Source organism: Pelophylax lessonae (genome assembly GCF_965119305.1).
Source record: "Pelophylax lessonae genome assembly, chromosome: 3".
Taxonomy (NCBI): Eukaryota; Metazoa; Chordata; class Amphibia; order Anura; family Ranidae; genus Pelophylax; species Pelophylax lessonae.
Window position 1 is genome coordinate 321,925,201 of NC_138770.1, and position 19,830 is coordinate 321,945,030.

Here is a 19,830-nt window from a genome sequence, read left to right on the forward strand (position 1 = left end):
TATCTCGTTCCTAGTATATCTGGACATCCCCAGTCGTGGGAGGGCAGCAAGGTGAGTGTTATCCTGGTTGACTAGAATTTGAGTTCTGAGAGTCTCTTTGCGTGAGGCCCACCTTCAAGCGCAGGAGAATGGAGTGTTGGTTTGGAGATCCTCTAAATCTCCAAATGCCTTTTATTTTTATTTTTTTGCTGCTGCTGTGATTTGACTTCCTGTTAGTGGGTGGCTACACCTATTTCCCATGGCCCTACTGTATATAGGAATGTAGCCACCCTGTCCTGCATGCTCCTGGGATGGACTATGGGATTTGCAGTGTGTAAAGAGCAGTGCAAGTGACTATAACCAACCCATACTGCTCATTCCTAACATAAAGGAGTGAGAGGGGGAAAGGAGAGGTTTGGGAGCAGCCAGATGGTGTTACAAGGAAGCAGAAAAAGCTCATTTAGTTTAAATAGATTCCTGGCCTATTAAGTAGCAGATATGTATGGGTTATTTTTGGAGAATATGGATATTGTTTAGGGTCACTGCAGCCATTTTTCTTTTTTGTGGAGCTCAGCTTTAAACAGAAAAATTGAGATTTAGGATGACTTGATTGGTGACTGAGTGTTGTGCTGTGACCACTATGTGCACACCCTGAGCCTGCAGCAGGTCTCCCCTCATCTACACAGAGAAGAGAGAACACACAGCCCCTCCAATGACAGCTGAGGAGGGAGAAGCCATTGGGCTGGTCAGGTGACCCCGGAGGAATGTGTGTGTGTGTGTGTAGGGGGAGACTGGGCGATCTGCACAAATCCTCCCGTTCTCTGCTCACACTCTTCTACACCTTGACTGACAGCCGTCCCTGCCAATAGCAAGACAGCTCCTCCGCTGCTCAGCCAATCAGCTGCTGCCCAGCGCCCAGAGAGACTCCGTTCATCCCAATCCCCGGGAGGAATGAGAAGGAAAGTTGGGATCTGTGGAGAGAAGATTCGGGGTCACCATGCTGGAGGGATGAACGCTGACCGGGAGCTGTGATTGCATGTGTATGTCCGGGGCTCTGCTCAGGATGGTGAGTGTGTGGAGTGGGCTTATACACCCAGGGTAGTGACGTGTCTGCTCATTGGGATAGATACTCATTCTGTATGCTTCTTTATTCACTGTCTATAGTTCTGCGCTCATTCTTATTGTCTATATACATGGATAGAGTTCTACATTCATTCTACATGCTTCTTTATTCACTGTCTATAGTTCTGCACTCCTCATTGTCTATATACATGGATAGAGTTCTACATTCATTCTGTATACTTCTACACATTTACTAAAACTGATGCAGCTCTGCATAGTAACCAATCAGCTTCTAGGTTTTATTTTCAAAGATTAATTGAACACGCTGAAGTTAGAAGCTGATTGGCTACTATGCACAGCTGTACCAAATTCTGAGTGCTCCACTTTTAGTAAATATCCACCATTGCATATAGTTCTACACTTATTGTATATAGTTCTACACTTATTGTATATAGTTCTACACTTATTGTATATAGTTCTACACCCATTGTAATAGTCTATATTAATGGATAGAGTCCTACACCCATTGTATATAGTTCTACACTTATTGTATATAGTTCTACACTTACTGTATATAGTTCTACACTTACTGTATATAGTTCTACACTTACTGTATATAGTTCTACTCTCATTGTGATAGTCAATATTTATAGATATAGTCCTACACTCACTGTATATAGTTCTACACTCATTGTGATAGTCTATATTAATGGATAGAGTCCTACACCCATTGTATATAGTTCTACTCTCATTGTGATAGTCAATATTTACATATATAGTCCTACACTCACTGTATATAGTTCTACACTCATTGTATATAGTTCTACACTCATTGTGATAGTCTATATTCATGGATAGAGTCTTACACCCATTGTATATAGTTCTACACTTATTGTATATAGTTCTACTCTCATTGTGATAGTCAATATTTATAGATATTGTCCTACACCCATTGTATATATTTCTACACTTATTGTGATAGTATATATTCATGGATAGAGTCCTACACTCACTGTATATAGTTCTACACCCATTGTATATAGTTCTATTCTCATTGTGATAGTCAATATTTATAGATATAGTCCTACACTCACTGTATATAGTCCTACACCCATTGTATATAGTTCTACTCTCATTGTGATGGTCTATATTTATAGATATAGTCCTACACTCACTGTATATAGTCCTACACTCATTGTATATAGTTCTACACTCATTGTGATAGTCAATATTTATAGATATAGTCCTACACTCACTGTATATAGCCCTACACCCATTGTATATAGTTCTACACTCATTGTGATGGTCTATATTCGTGGATAGTGTCCTACACTGGTTGTGATAATCTCTTTAATGGATAGAGTCCTACACTCACTGTACATAGTCATACACCCATTGTATATATTTTTATACACTCATTGTTAATAGTTTATATACATGGATAGAGTTCTACATTCATTGTATATGGTTCTACACTCATTGTGATCCTTCCTGCAGTAACATTGTATCATTTTGTGTCTGATCACTCAGATATTTGTAAACATTGTATTCTGTTCACACAGGTGCACTCACCAGCTTTAGAACCCATTGGATTGGTTAACAAAGGGGAAATGCTTTATTTTTTAGTATTGAAGTGACATTAACCTACCATTTTTTAAATTTTTTATTATTTATTATTATTTAATCATGTGTTGAGTATGCAGTTTCTTTATCTTTAATACTTGACTATATTCTAGTTTAAGCTGGTGCCATAACTGCTGCCCTATTTTTCCTGGGTGGCTCCTTTCTCTTGCAGCATCCTATGGAGCCAATCTTGCATGCAGGAACGAAGGCCGGCCAATACACGTTTCGAATCTCGGCCAGTTCAGCAGAAACCAGCCAAGACTCGAACTGTTAATGGACAGGCTGAATGTACCAAGCTGGTTGATCGATCAGCTTGGGTACAACCAGCCTGATGTATTCTTTTACGATTGTCACTAGGGGTTGCTATAGCTGCTAGCCATATTCACTGTTTTCTCCCAGCAGTGACGGCAGGGGAAGGCGGGAGCAGCCGTGTTGATGGGGGAATCGTGCTAATTTCTTTCGGGTTGCAGGAAAGGAATTTTTATTGTGTATGGCCTGCCTTAGACCCCATTCACACTTGTGCGACTTGTCATGCTAGTTTCGATATCAAATTTACATGACAAGTCGTACCCCATGTTTTCCAATGATGACCATTCATATGTGTGTGACTTAAAGTACTACTGCACTATGGTCCAATTTTCATGCAACGTGAGGGCCATAGGCTTCAATGTTAACCCTCGAAAGTTGCATGAAAGTCGTACCTGAATGTTTTACATGCAACAGTGGGTCCTCCATTGCAGAGGGACAACAAGTCACATCTATGTCGCACCCATCCAAAGTTGTGTGACTTTGGAGTCATACAAGTGTGGATGAAGCCTTAGAGTTGTATCTCCATCCACTGTGTTCATCAATAGAAACACGCAGCCCCTGTCCTCTTCCCCTCCTCCCTGCTAACAAACTTACTCCAGACTGCACTGTCCACTGTTAACTCTTTCCTGTGGAGACAAGATGTTCAGGGAAGCAGCACTGAGAGCAGGTGCCAGTAGCGTTAAAAACTCCAAGTGCTGGGGTAAAAATTTTAACAAATAGCTGACTTGGGAAAGTTAATGTGCTAAGCTAAAAGAAGCTGAGAGTTTAAGACTTTGTGCACACTGGCTTATTGTAAACTTGGTTTCTCCAGACAGGAGAAAATCAGCATTATAAATTCACCTAAGCTGCATATTTTCAAACCTGTTTAGATGAGTTTAGCAGCATTTGGTGTTTGGTAGTTTTTCATTGGCCAAAATTGTAATTTATTCTGGCCTTTTGAAATGTATAAAAGCTCAAGAGCCAAACGTGTTTAGGAGCCTTTAGCTGTATTTGGAGTTTTTTATGCCCAAAAGTTCCTCTCCTGAATGTGATTCTTCTGCATTCTGTAGAATGAGCTTTGACTCCCTCTAATATCTTGGTTGCTCCTAAACTCCTCCAGAAATCTATGTGCGCATGGACACACAGGCTTTTATTGAGGGGAGTTCACAAAAAATTCCCAAAGCCCCAAAAACATCATATTAGGAGCAGCAGTGTTCATGAGGCCTAGTACAACAACACTGGATTTTTCTTGTGCCTTATCAACAATGCAATTACACATATCTGTGTGTTGTGGCACCTACCACACCAAATCAATTTAAAGCCATAAAGTCCACAAAACATCTGCTTTAATAGTCTGCCACCCATATGGTATCTCAGTGACACAGGCATCTTCTCCCCAACTTCTTCCAGGTTCTGGTCTACAGCCACCCTAACTGGCCAGCACAGGGTGACATAACTTCTGTGCATGGACAATAGTCCAGTTATCCCAGCACTTAGGCACTATGCCAGCTATGTAAACTGAACTGTGCATGCACAGCTCAATATTTTGAAGTCTGCAAACAAGTAAGTAGGTTTTATTTATTGCTGATGAGAATGTGCATGTCTCATCTGCAAAAAAAGAGCACATGTGCTTGCAATTATTTATTTCTTTTTTAAGTTTTCTCTTCAAAGGTGCATGTACAGAGCAACAAGAGGCCTGTGCAGCATGCATTCAAGCATCATTCTCTGCCCAGGTGTCACACATGCAGCATACTGGCCTCTGCCAGCAGCCTGGCAAAACGCTCAAATAAACAGTTGCTATATTCTGATATACGCATACCTGAACGGTACATGTATACAGGGACCTTTGTGCTGCCCTGCATGTAAACTACTGGACAGTTACATCCAAATGATAGTGCTTTGCTATCATACAACAAAGTAATAAATTATTATTTTTGTGCATAAAATGCTACTTAAGCCCACACACCAGTGCGACTTGTCATACGACTTGACAGTTCAAAGTCACACCCCATGGCGCCTTTGAAAAAGGGTCCTGCACTTCTGTGCGATTTCAGTGCGACTTGCATTGACACCTTTTAAAAGAGGCCGCACAGATGTTAGCAAGCCACACATGAAATCGCACTGATAATCTGCTTTGAAGTTGTGCTGAAGAAGCGCAAATTCTAAGCCGCACTGGTGTGAACCTGAGCTAAAAGTGCATATAGAAATTGGGGAAATTTGTACAAGCCTCAATCTTTATTATCCTCCAATTGTTTACAATGACAAGAACATCCTAGGGGATTTTCAGTAGCATGATCATAGTGATACAGGGGAGGACATTTTTACAGTGTGGGGTGTTGGTGAGCTGCAGTGCCATTCAGCTTAACTTGCTTCTCAACACAGTAATGCAGCACAGCTCTGATGCACATGCACTGCAGCGCACCACAATGCACTGTAACACATTTTCATGTATTTTGGTGTGCTGGATTGGGAAAAGAGTGCTGCATATAGAAATTTTTGTTTGTATGTTGGCAGCCTATTCAAAATAAACATGCTGCCGTAATGCAACACATGTGAATGTGAGTGTAAATGGGCCCTTAGACTAGGGGCAGCTATAACCAAGTGGCCCTTTCATGGGCAGAATTTGGTGAGCATGCCATGGTGTCCTTCTGGTGGGTGTTCCTAATAGGGAGATGGCACACAGGAATCTGGAGGATGGGGGTGTACAATGTCAGCAAAAGTAGTGTTTATATACTATGTAGGAAAAAAATCATTTCCCATACTATGAAAGTAGTATTGATGTGTTGGTGTTAAAAAAAAAAAAAAGCTTTCATATTAGTTCAATACAGGAAAACTGTGTGAACTCTGCTACTAAAGCAATGGATCACCTGAACGAAAATGGAGGAAATTCACAAGTGATTGCGCAGTCTATGTATAGTAGAAGAGACTTGGCTTATTGTTTGCATTTAATTCTTGACATTGTTATGACCCCATCTCAGAATCTGCCGCATATTTTCCGGCACTCTCCACATACCTGGTCTGTTTATATAACAATCTTACTGATCTGTAAGGATTTTACTGAAATAAGATGATGCAGGTCTCTGTTATCCAAGCATTGTGCATATATGATGGATAAAGAGGACCTCTGCCCCCTTATATAGAAAAAGACATGAATATTTCAAACCGCGCACTAGGCACACTTACAAACTTCCATGCTGCCTCTCCTTCTCCTTTAGTCCTTATGGTGCCTTCCTGCTACCTGTGCCCCACTGAGCCATTTTTAAAAATGTGTATGTCTGGGCTAAGCCTGCAATATAGTTGTAATGTACATGTGTGGGATGGAACGCCTTACATCATGCGGCTCATCTCATGAATGCATTGTACAACCATTTTTAAGAAAAGCTTTGCCTATGATCTCATCAGATTAGGTACGAGATCTCCCTGAAGGCACTGATGGCTTATCCTTCGCAGGGGGCCTCAGTGCAGCTGGGGCTACATCATTAGTGCCTAAGTGAAATCAGGAAGTGGCCAAGAAAAGTAGTAAAGCAAAGATAGTAGAAAGGAAGTAAAGCAAAGATAAAAAATAAATAAAGTATGGGGGGAGGGGGGCTTAGATGATTTCACATGAACATGTTGATGTGAATATTAGAGATGGGCACGATAGAAAATTTTGGTTCGGATTCATTTGTTAAGTTATTTATTTCATTTCTTCCTAATTGTTATGCTAAAATGATTCATTTTCGTAATTTGTTTCTTGTATAATCGTGCCCATCTCTAAAATTCACATCAACATGAATCCTCTGCATGTTCGGATTTGTTTGGTATATTCGTTTTTCCGAATCAATTTGTGTTTCAGAAGCTATTTTGGAAGATTGGTTAGATTTGTTTTAACGTGTTATTTCGGGAAATTACCTATGCACTCTGTTTGGGCTGGATGGAGGTGGGTCCATCCGATTCTTAGAATCATAACATAATGAATGGAACAAAATGTATTTTGGATTAATTTGTTATGTTATGATTCAGAGATTCTGATGGATGCACCTCCATCCAACCTGAGCACAATAATTAGGAATCATCTTATTTTACTTTTTTATTTCATTTTTTTACTTTTTTAACTATTATTTCACTTTTTTTTACTAATTATTGCAATATGTTTCCATTTCATATGTAGTGGGTTTTTATAATAATGAAAAATGTTCATGCAATATAAAAACAAAATGATCTGAATCCACTGGGATCATTCATTATCTTATCAACAAAATCATTGTGGTGACTATTTTTTGAACATGTGCCACATCCCTAAATTGACCACAATTTGACCAAAAATGTTCCCCTAGAGATTGGGACTTTATATGCACTTAAATAAGTATACTAAAGTGTTAGGCCCCATTCACACTAGTGCGACTTGTCCCGCGATTTTGGACCGCAAAATCGCATGACAAGTCGTTTTCCATTATTTTCAATGAGCCCCATTCATATCAGTGCGTTTTGAAGTCGCACCGACTTCAAAGTAGTTCCTGCACTACTTTGCCACGATTTTAATGCATTTTGAGGCATATAGCCTTGCCCATGCTTTCAAAATCGCGGCAAAAATCGCGCCGCGAAATCGCGGCAAAATTGCGTTGCAATAGTGTGAAAGGGGCCTTAAAATATATTATTATTATTGTTTTACAAAAAGTAAAAACATATTTCACAAGATATACATCCTATAAAAGAATTTACACGGAATATGCACAAATTATAAGGGGGGACCAATGCTGGAGGAGATTATCATACATGCATACACGTGCTGATTGTGATTGGAGACAAAGTCCATTTTTTGGCCCCAGCTGTCATTTGACGCCAGGTTCAGCCGCAATCTCCCAGACATTGATATCTTGCTCTGATTAGAGACATAGATAGACATCTTGTTTAAGCTTGATGGACGGATGTTCTGAGCAGGGCCGGACTGGCCTAGCGGGATACCGGGAGGTTTCCCGGTGGGCCGCCGGTCCTGGGGCCGCTTTAAGGGTCGGCGCAGCCGCAGCGCCGCTTTAAGGGCCAGCGCAGCCGCATCGCCACTTTAAGGGCCGGCGCAGCCGCATCGCAGCTTTAAGGGCCGCCGCAGCGCCGCTTTAATCACTGGGGTCCAATCGTGTGACGTCAGCCGCTGTGAGCCGTCAGGACGCCGACGGTCACGGGGGCGGGGCGGCGGGCGCGGCGGGAAAATTGACTAGCTGAGTCAGTGGAGGGAGGGAGGGAGGCTGGCTGAGCGTGCGAGCGAGGCTGCGAGTGCGACCCGACCCGACTGGTAACTGTCACGGGCACGCTGACGCCGATTATGATCCCTCCCCTCTGCACTCATCCCCACAGTCCCTCCTCCCCGATCCCAAGGGTTTTTGGGTGATGCCAGGTGGGAAGGCAACACAGGACTCAGAGCCAAGATATGTCATGTGGGTTTGCCACTGCACCTTCTTTACCCCAACCCCACTCTGCAGTAAAAGACATCTGTGCCCTTCTAACACCCCAGCCCTCCTGAACCCAAGTGCCATCACCTCCAGACCCCCGGCACCATGCCCCATCTAAACCCCCAGTGCCATACCCATGCCCTCCTGAACCCCAGTGCCATCCCCTCCAGACCCCCGGCGCCATGCCCACCTGAACACCCAGTGCCATACCCATGCCCTCCTGAACCCCAGTGCCATCCCCTCCAGACCCCCGGCGCCATGCCCCACCTGAACCCCCAGTGCCATACCCATGCCCTCCTGAACCCCAGTGCCATCCCCTCCAGACCCCCGGCGCCATGCCCCACCTGAACCCCCAGTGCCATACCCATGCCCTCCTGAACCCCAGTGCCATCCCCTCCAGACCCCCGGCGCCATGCCCCACCTGAACCCCCAGTGCCATACCCATGCCCTCTTGAACCCCAGTGCCATCCCCTCCAGACCCCCGGCGCCATGCCCCACCTGAACACCCAGTGCCATGCCCATGCCCTCCTGAACCCCAGTGCCATCCCCTCCAGACCCCCGGCACCATGCCCCACCTGAACCCCCAGCGCCATGTTCTCCAGTGCCATGCTACTGACCCCCAGCACCATGCCCTCCCTACCCCCAGCGCCATGTTCTCCTGAACACCCAGTGCCATGCCCTCCTGAACCCCCAGCGCCATGCCCTCCTGACCCCCAGCGCCATGCCCTCCTGACCCCCAGCGCCATGCCCTCCTGACCCCCAGCGCCTTGCTCTCCTGAACCCCAGGGCCATGCTCTCCTGAGCTCCCCCTGCCATGCCCTCCTGACCCCCCAGCGCCTTACCTTCCTGACCCCCAGCCTCATGCCCTCCTTAACTCCCAGCGCCATGCCCTCCTGAACTCCCAGCGCCATGCCCTCCTGAACTCCCAGCGCCATGCCCTCCTGAACTCTCAGTGCCATGCCCTCCTGACCCCCCCCAACACCATGCCCTCCTGAACACCCAGCACCATGCCCTCCTGAACCCCAGTGCCATGCTCTCCTGACCCCCAGCCCCATGGCCTTCTGACACCATAGCACCATGCCCTTTTGACACCCCAGTTTTCTTGACACCCCAGCCCTCCTGATCCCCCCAATACCATATCCTCCTGTCCCCCCGGTGCCATGCCCTCTTGACACTCCAGCCATTCTGACCCCCCAATACCCTGCCCTCCTGACCCCCCCCTGCACGGTGCCCCTCTGATCCCCTAGTACTGTGCCCCCTTACCCCAGCCCTACATACTGATGACCTCTGTACACTGCCCTATATGCTACCTCTGTACACTCCCCTACATACTACTGACCCCTGTACACTGCCCTACATACTACTGACCTCTGTGCCCTGCCCTACATACTACTGACCTCTGTACTCTGCCCTACATGCTACTGACCTCTGTACACTGCCCTACATACTACTGACCTCTGTACTCTGCCCTACATGCTACTGACCTCTCTACACTGCCCTACATACTACTGACCCCTGTACACTGCCCTACATACTATTGACCTCTGTACACTGCCCTACATACTACTGACCTTTGTACACTGCCCTACATACTACTGACCTCTGTACACTGCCCTACATACTACTGACCTCTGTACACTGCCCTACATACTACTGACCCCTTTACACTGCCCTACATACTACTGACCCCTTTACACTGCCCTACATACTACTGACCTCTGTACTCTGCCCTACATGCTACTGACCTCTGTACACTGCCCTACATACTACTGACCTCTGTACTCTGCCCTACATGCTACTGACCTCTCTACACTGCCCTACATACTACTGACCTCTCTACACTGCCCTACATACTACTGACCCCTGTACACTGCCCTACATACTACTGACCTCTGTACACTGCCCTACATACTACTGACCTCTGTACACTGCCCTACATACTACTGACCCCTTTAAACTGCCCTACATACTACTGACCCCTGTACACTGCCCTACATACTACTGACCCCTTTACACTGCCCTACATACTACTGACACTGGCCAGAAATCAGAGCACATAGCCAGGCTTGAAACTAATCAAGAAAATCAGCTTGCAGTACCAGATGTTCTGACTTCATGATGGACTCCGGCATCTGACTTGTGGGGGCAACCAATTACCCCCCCAGACAAGACAAAAAAAATGTGAATGAAAGTGAATGACGAGATTCTCACTGAAGCTAACTTTTAAGGTAGGCTAAGTTTATATTTTTACAGTGACATTAGTTTTAGTAGTTTTTTTCAGGGTATTCTTTATGCCATCTTTAATTTTTATTATGGATTTGCTAGTTAATTTGAAAAAAAATAAATGATAAAAAGGGGATGCTAAAAAAGGTATCTCTGCACCCCGGTGATCTTTGATCTCTTCAATTTTGTTCAGGTAGATCTCCATCTTTTATAGGTTGCCTACCCCTGCTTTAGAGACTCAGTGCTACGTTAGACACGATTATCAGCAAAGATATGCACTTTCCCCGATATATCGGAGGTGGCCAATATTGCCGATATTTCGGGAAAGTGCGTTTACCGGAGTGATGCCTGCAGCTTGAGGCGTCACCCCGGGTACCGGCGTCCATAGCCGACGGTCAGCTGTTTATAATGACAACCGCTGCTGAGAAGCCACTCGGCTGTCGTTACAAGGAGCGGGAGGGGAGCCTTCCGCGGCTCGTCCAGGTCTCCTGTCCCACTGGGAGACCTGGGCAACCAGCCTGCACGGCTGTCGAATACCCGATCAAAGCCACATTCGGCTCTGATTGGGTCTCCATGCAAAACCCCGGAAGTGATGTCATGAGTAATATCACTTCCGGGTACTGTCTGGCGCCAGATTAAAAAAAAAATGACGGCATTCAAAACAGCCAAACTTGGCGTTTTGAATGCATTTAAGTGCAGAGGAGGGGTTCCTCCTCTCCCAGATCCCTCCACAAAAGTACTTTAAAAAAAAAAAAAAAAAAAAATAATTTTAAATGTACAAAAATATCATCCGATACCGATATGCATTGGCTAAAAGATCGGTATCGGCAACGAAAAACCGATATCGGTCGATCACTAGTATGAACGTTTACTGGAAGGGGATACAGAGGGTATATTGGGAATCTTAGTGACGAGTGGTATGCGCTCCATATCTCTTTTATAGATGGGGATGTAATACAATCTAGGATCACCTGAAAACAGGGTGAGGTGACGTTAAGCTGTTGGGCTAGTATAATAATGTTATGGGGCTGGTATGAAATTATTTCCAGGGCTGGTTTTTATCCCTAGTCCGGCCCTGGTTCTGAGACACTGTTTTTATTACACATGTGAATGTGGAATTCATCATCAATACAAACCATAGAATTAATGCACGGTGTACCCCTGAAGAAGAAGCTATATGAGCTTTGAAACGCGTTGGGTAATCCTGTTGCTAATTCTCACAATTCCTTGTATACATGTATTGGTGTAATTTGTGCATATTTCATGTAGATTCTTTCTTAGGATGTATATCTTGTGAACTATGTTTTTACCTTTTGTACAACAATAAAGAAATATTTTTTAAAGACTTCAGTATACTTATTTAAGTGCCTATAAAGTCCCAATCTCTAGGGGAACATTTTTGCTTGATTCGTTATCTTATGTTATTTTGGATCCGAATGAAACAAATGAATTCCATTGTTTCAGTATTTATTTTGGATTAGTTGAAATGCATTACTTTTGTGATTCGGGGATTCGTATACATCTGTAATGAAATGAATCACACATGTCTAGTAAATTTTAGTAAAAGAGGAGAAGGAATATTTTAAAGCTGAACTAAACCTAACTAATAAAGTTCAAGCAGACAGCCCTTTATTGCAGAAGAGACATCCTATGCCTCTTTTGCAATAATAAATACCTGCAGCTCAGCATGCATTCCCTGACCAGCCAATCAAGAATTTAAAATCCTGAAACCCATATGTAGCCAGGGATAAGATGACAGCGGCTGAGGAGGGATTTCACCACATCACTGGAATGAGGAGGTATTTTATGCGAGTTGAGTTCCTCTGTCTTTTTGCTCATCTATTTACAGATTGTATAAACAGCCTTTTTCCTTGTTGTTAGAAGCTTTCTTCATTCGAACCACATATTTCAGGTCCATTTCTTTAGTAGTCACTTAATTTCCCTGTACTTTTTGGGCTGTTGTAATAAACATTTAAAGCGTATGTAAAACCTAACCATGAACTTTTCTATTTGCTGACTTCTGGTCTGGTAAATGTACGATTGAAAGAGTTTTGTTGTATCAGTTTGATAAGTGCAAAAAAATCGCTGTTGATCATGTCAGACATTTAGAGCGGTCTCATGTCCTGTGTTCTCTCAGGTGAGGTTGATTTACCAAAGACAAATAGACCATTTACTTTGTAAGGGATGCTGAACCTTACATGGGAATATTCCCCAAAGCTAAGAGAATGTGGTGAAGCTCTGCTGACTTCCATCATCCAATCATGTACATGAAAAAATTTATATTTTTTTTTTATTTCCTTGCACATGATTGGGTATTCTTTTGCAAAGTGAAATTTTAAAACATTCGCTAAGCCCTGGGAAAAATTCCCTTGCAAAATGAACAGCCTGTTTGCCTTTAGTAAATCAACCTCAAGAAGTCAAATTAGCCTACCCTGTGTTATCTTGGGAATACATAGTAATTAGGGCTCATTCCCAACGTCAGCTGTGCTGGTGTGTGCTGAGAAAAAAGTGCCAATTCTGGTGTATCACAATGTTTGCAAACCTTATTGAAATGTCACAAACTTTTGTATTACATTTTATTGGCTGCAATGCATTGTGATGTGTTGGATTGTGTTGCCCCACACTGCGCTGAATAAAAGTACTGCATGATGCACTTTTTATCAGCACGCACAGCCTTAATATTGTGGTGTGGACTGGCATGGTATGGGAACAAGATTTTTTTGCCTTGCATTTGAACTGGGACTGTGCTGGGAAAGGATGCTCATCACACTTAGCATGAAAGAGCCTTTAGCCTTTATGTTGTGGAGAAGGAAAAAACAACCTGGGAGGGCTGACACCACTTAGGTCAACAGCAAAGCTGTTTGTTGTCAACCCACATGCAGGAGTAAAAACACGGGGAGAAGTTCAGCCTGGTTCACATCTATATGGTTTCCAGCAGCTGCGTTTGCTCAGGCACAGCTGCCTATTCATTTGAATGGGCTGCTGTACCTCTTGAAAATGCAGGGATAAGGTCCCTGCACCTTTTCCAAAAACGCAGCCACAGTAAAACTGCATAGTACAGCCAACCCTGCTGCGGTTTCCAGTGTGTGGGGTTGTGATTAGGGTTAATGGCACCTCCACGCATCTCATAAGCAGCAGCAAATTTTTCCTGCAGGTGCGGGAAGATTTGTGATTACACACCTTCCCACACTCAGATGTGAGCCTAGCCGTATTGCAGATATGTATTACATAAGTTTGCCCTGATATACACTTTAAAAGAACATATAGTACTTCCCCAGGCACTGAGGTGATTAGAATCAAAGCAACACCATTTAGAGTTTTCTAAAACCACCCTATTATAGGAACAAAATGTTAACCTTTTCAAAGGCTTGATTGCAACTTATTACAATGTGCTTTATCAACATTGGTTTTGCTGCTGTTTTAAAGGACAGTGAAATATGTCCATTTGAGTGGTGAACGTGCAAAGATTCTAAAGATGTAATATTCTAAAGAATGCAACCAGGTTGCTGGTTATATTCTCATGAAAACTAGCTATGGTTTCCAAGCCAGAATGGAAAACAGCCAGAAATCCAAAGCATTCCATTTCTATTGGTGTGACACAATTCAGCTCCATCTGTGTTATCTTGGCTTGTTATTTAACCTGGATATTGATTAGTGATGTGGACAAACTATTTGAAAGCTGAACTTCAGGATCCTGTGTGCTTAAATATTATATTATCCCTATGCTCAACTAAACCACTCAGAAAATGTGAAAATAATGCCTTTGTTTCTGTTAAAATCAGTTTCTGTGGAAAAATGTGCTGTTTCCAGGCGCAGGGGAGTACATAAGTTTGCACCACACGTCATATCCACACTGGGAACTAAATCCTACATTTCTCATGATTTAGGGCTAATTCACACATGCATTGATCTCTGTTTTAGCACACTTATAAAATACAGATCAACACATAAAAAATACAATTGTTTTCTATGTGTCCTATTCACACTACAATGCTGCGCTGACTTGCGTTGCATTGAGTTAAAATGCAACATATATGCGTTAAAAACACATGTAAAGCACACGTCCATGCAGCACAACATAAGTAAAGAAAAACCTTGCCTTGTCATTCATTTTGTTCCTAACCCACAAACAGGATGTGATGTCACAGGAAACATTCAAAATGCATGGCATTTGCTAAAACATGCATCAACGCACTTCTGAACATGCATCAACAAATGTTAAAATGCACATAAATTGGATAGAGATGTTCATCCAGTTTCCCTGCATTTCACTACAATTAGTAATTTGCATTATATATAACAGACCCATGTGTCTAAATTGTAATACCACTTTTATAAAAAAAAAAAAAACAATAATATTTATAACAAAGAAAAGCATAAAATATGACTTTTTCATCATAATATATATAGGTTCTATGCTTTTATTATCAATATGTTATTCTATGAATGTTTCTTAGCCTTGCTTACATGTCCCCAAGGACCCCTGCTATCTGGGCCTATGAGGGACAGTGCTGTGAAGGCAAGAGCAGCTATTAGCTGCCAATCAAAGGATGAGGAAGGGGTGCCATTCCAATCATGACCATCCATAGATGGAAACATGACGTAATCATGCACACCTGTCCTGACATATACTCAGGGCCATCTTTAATACCGACTGGACCCTGGGCAAATATTTTCTTGAGCCGTCCCAGATTTACTTATCAACTATTTGCAGGCAGTGCAGGCAGTGCAGTACATGTGATGGTATACAATAATACAGTTAAAACAACATGATTATAAAATCGCATATAGCTGGCAAGGCCTAAAATATCTGTATATTTATACGGTTACTTATTTATTTCAGGGTTTCGTATATGCCCGTTCTTCAGCTAATGTCTCAACCATTTTAGGCCTTGCCAGCTATATGCGATTTTATAATCATGCTGTTTTAACTGTATTATTGTATACCATCACATGTATGTACCTATGCCAATATTGTATATCTGTATTATTGATGACACACATCATTAAATTGCTTATATTGTTATCATATTGTGGACCCACCTTTATACCCATATTAGTCTTTTACATCCCAACCCTCTGTATGCACTTCATTCAAAGTCCCACTTGCTCTCCCCCTCTTTTTTATCCCATGTTCCCCAGCCTTCTGGGATGCTAGGCAATTAGCCTTTTGTATTATGTTACTACATTATGATTATGTTGTGGAATGTCCACACATCATTTAGTTGACCATATGTTACAATTGATGTGTATTGCCTGTTATACCCCCCCTTTTAATATTCCCCCCTTCTCCAATGCTTCTATATGATTCAGGGATGGAGGCATATAGCCCATGGATGGCTATGCCTCATTTAAAGTCCCAAAACGTTCTTCTTTTATTTGAAGTAAATACTGTATATTATACCTTTCTATCTATTTACTAATGCTGGCAACATAAGGATTACAAAAGGTTCATATTGATTGAGAGAGTTTAGTTCCACTTTAAGTATCTTGGTGTGGTGCAGATGTGGTTAGTACAGCATTGTGAGTGTGGGATTAGATATATGCTAATTATATTAATGTATACACACACAAACTCTCAGGGGAAGATCAGACAGGAATGGAAACTAGATGGATCAAACAAAAGTATGCTTCCAACATTCTTAGCAATTTTACAATGGTTTACAAGAACAATGTGCAAAGCAGGGGAGATGGACAAATATATTCTGATAGACTTTCTTCTACTTACGCTCTGCAAGACAATAAGTGTCGGTTCACACTATGGCGATCCGACTTCGGGGGCGACCTGTGAAGTCGCCGTGCACCGCGACTTTGGCACGACTTGCATGGACTTCACATAATGGAAGTCAATGCAAGTCGCTCCGACTTGTGTAAAAAGTAGTACAGGAACCTTTTTTTAAGTCGTAGCGACTTGAGTCGCTCCTATTAGAACGGTTCCCGTAGCACAGAATGGACCGCGACTTGTCAGGCAACCAAGTCGCCTGACAAGTCGCGGTAGTGTGAACCGGGACTAACAGTTTTTAGTTTAATGGTTGATCTGAAATCCTTAGAACAGTTAAATGAAAACATTAAAGCCCTTTAATATATTTAAAGTAGAACTATAGGCAAAACATTTTTTTTTTTTTTTTTTAATTATGGATAGAGTAAGAGAGGGTAAAACCCCTGTCAGACTTGTTTTCGCCATCTATGTCCCAGTTCCTTAATTTCCTGTCCTGTAACAGGAAGTTAGAGGAAATCCCTGCAAATAAGGGTCAATCTTTGGGGACCCCCAGGTCAACAGAACTAGTGTCCCCATTGGGGACACTTTTCTGGGGGACAACCCTGAAATTTGGGATTTTCTTTTACTTTCACTTTCAATAGTATTGGTAAACAGGACAAATAGAGAAGGGGAACAGACAGCAATACTACCAGGGCCAGGACAAGGGGTGGGCAGGAGGAACGGTTGCCCTGGGCACTGGGGTATCATGTGAGATGGGGCACCACAAGGAGGTTGGGGGAAAGAGATTTGTGTTGGGAGGGGGAGTTTGGGGGTGGCAGGGGATAAGAATTATTCTAGGAGGGGACATTTGGGGAGGTGTGCCAGGAGTGGTGATTTTTTTTGAGGATACGTAATGCTCATACATCTTGGGGGGGGGGGGTGCAATTTGGCATGTTCGCCCTGGGCTCCAGATGACCTTGTCCCGGCACTGAATACAACACAGGTGTTCTAATCCCTCTCCACTCTATCCAAAACCAAAAGAAAAGCTTTGTCTTTAGTTACACTTTAAGCTGATTGCTAATATTAGGATTTGTTTCTGTTGCTGTCAGTATCTTTTGGTATGGCAGTACCGGGACAGCTTTGCCTAGCACCCAGGGCAGGAATGCAGAACTGCACCCCCTCCCCCACTGTTATTGCATGCCGTAGAATGAGTTTTACTGCCCTGTGTCCAATCTCTGCCCCCCTGCTTCACTGTGCTCCTCCTGCCTACGCTTTGTCCTGACCCTGTGGCATGGATTTGAGTAGTACCCCATTGTCACTTGTTATAGGCATGGTTCTAACTGCGAGTCTAAGGAGTGAGTGCCTGATCTTTACTAGGGGTCCTCAAAATATGTTTGAGTGTGTGTTATCTGCACTGAGCTTAGAAAGGAGAGAGAATGAATTTAAACAACCTGATGCTTATGCACTGAAAAAAAGAGTAGAAGATAATATCCAGTAGTCCCTGGGAAGTAAAGCTGCCATGCTATAACAATTCAACAGTGGAGAATTAGGCTATTAATTATATTCGGTCAATAGAAAATTGTATATTACACAGCTGAAATGTGGTCAAATAATAAAAAAAATAAGTTTGGGCCCCTGTATTTTAAGAGTTTGTTTATTTGGTGTAGGTGGTATGTAATCAAACATATTACCTTAGTTCTCACTTCCAAAGGCATTCCTCCCTGCCAGTTCCAGTATTCATTACTGGTCCCTATGAAGCTTCCCTTTTTGGGTCATGGGACCGTTTGCTCACCACCATCATAACATATAATACAGTACCAGTGGTCCTGCATTGTGCTTGGGAACACTAAGGGTGTGCCCACATTCCACAGCTCAAGTAGAGATGGGGGAGCGAAGAATAAATATTACATCACCTGACTAAACAAGCATTAGGTCTCTTATAATATAGGGGGGGGGGGGGGGGGTGTTACTGAGTGTGATTTTTGTAAGCTTAAAGAAGCATCAGGCAGATCATGGGCTACTCAGGAAACAATACAAAACTAACCCCATAAATGACCTGCAGTCAGCTGCCAGTTTTTCTGTGATCTTTAGCTTGCAGACTCTGCCTGGGATTTGATGCAGGATCAGCTGTGCTGGAGGCTGGCTGGAAGAACTGGGAGCAGACTCCGCAGGGCAACTAAGGCACTGGTGAGGTTAGACGCTACTTTATTGTTTATAAGAGAGCTCCCAGTTTGCTTTTTTCTTGTTTTGAAACATAGTTATCCTACAATTTATAATGTACACTGATAAGGGCTAGCTCTCAGAGTATACCCTTTACAGTCTGGTTAATCTAAGTGGTTCCCAATCATTTGATCACAATGACAGCCAATTAAAAATGGCTAAAAACATTACTTCAGCTGTCACTCTGCCTCTGGATTACAGGGTATAAAAACCCGTTTCTTTTTTAAATGATAAAGAACTGTTATGTGTATATGAACAGAATTATGGTAAAACTTTTTGTCAATTTGTCAGTTTATAATAAAAACATAGGCACTTTAAGCAGGGTATTTATTTAAAAAATGCCACTTAAACCCTTAAATGGCCTAAAGAATGATTTAAAATATAATTAGTAAATTAGTCATTGAATTATGTTCAAGTTAACAAAGACACACTGACACTGCAAATTGTTCTGGGCAGCTTCAATACCTTCTGGTCATCATACCTGTAACTTCTACCATTGTACATCCCATACAGGTAAGCAGATAGAATCTGACAGGAAGCACGAATGAACTACCACGGCGCTCCGCAGCACCGTGGTATCTCATTGAAAACTACAAGGCGACAGCCACATAGGCTGATGGACCTTGTAGTTTTCCATGCCCAGAGCCCTGTCAATCAGTGATGCTGCCACGTTTTTTTAAAGTGTGACAGCTAGCGGGGAGAGAGAAGAACCCCGCTAGCTGTTACAGTGGGGATCAGGTAGGTGTTGGGGCTGAACTGCTCATAACATGAACCCTTAATATGGGTGTAACATGTAACCTGTTACGAAAGGTGAACCTATCATTTAAGGGGCCACTTTTAGGGTTAACGTGATTCTGGGATTTTTTTCTTTAAAGTAATAAACATGTTCTTATATGCTCTCAATGGTTTTGCATGGAGCAGACCTGATCCTCCTATTTTCGGGTGCCCCACTGGCCCTCCAGGATAGTAAGAAAGCAAGAGTGATCCTATCTGTAGGTGCAGTGAAAACCTTTGGTAGTATTGAATGGTCTTATTTGTGGGAAGTGATGGAAAATGTCATATTGGCTTCAAATTCATTCAGTGGGCTTAAATTCTTTATATTAATTCTTTTTTATAAGAATTGGAACATAAAATAGTGCTATATGCAGATAAAAAAGAAAAGCTTTATTTTTAGGTGATACAAGCCCCTCTTTAGAGAATGTTATGACTATAATAATAATAAAGCCTTTAGACATTACTCATGGATAAATTAGACTACATCAGTATTGTTACCCATTGATGAACTGAAATCCTCTTTATCCAGCTCTACAA

At 42.7% G+C, this 19,830-nt stretch overlaps 1 protein-coding gene across 1 annotated transcript in view; it reads left to right on the forward strand.

The window, feature by feature from the left end:
• Positions 1-819: 819 nt before the first annotated feature.
• ARHGEF10 (Rho guanine nucleotide exchange factor 10) overlaps positions 820-19,830 on the forward strand; it is a 245,754-nt gene continuing 226,743 nt past the window's right edge. Inside the window, exon 1 of the mRNA XM_082249546.1 lies at positions 820-1,045. The gene's annotated coding sequence lies outside the window, so the exon portion shown is untranslated. The remainder of the gene's footprint in view (positions 1,046-19,830) is intronic.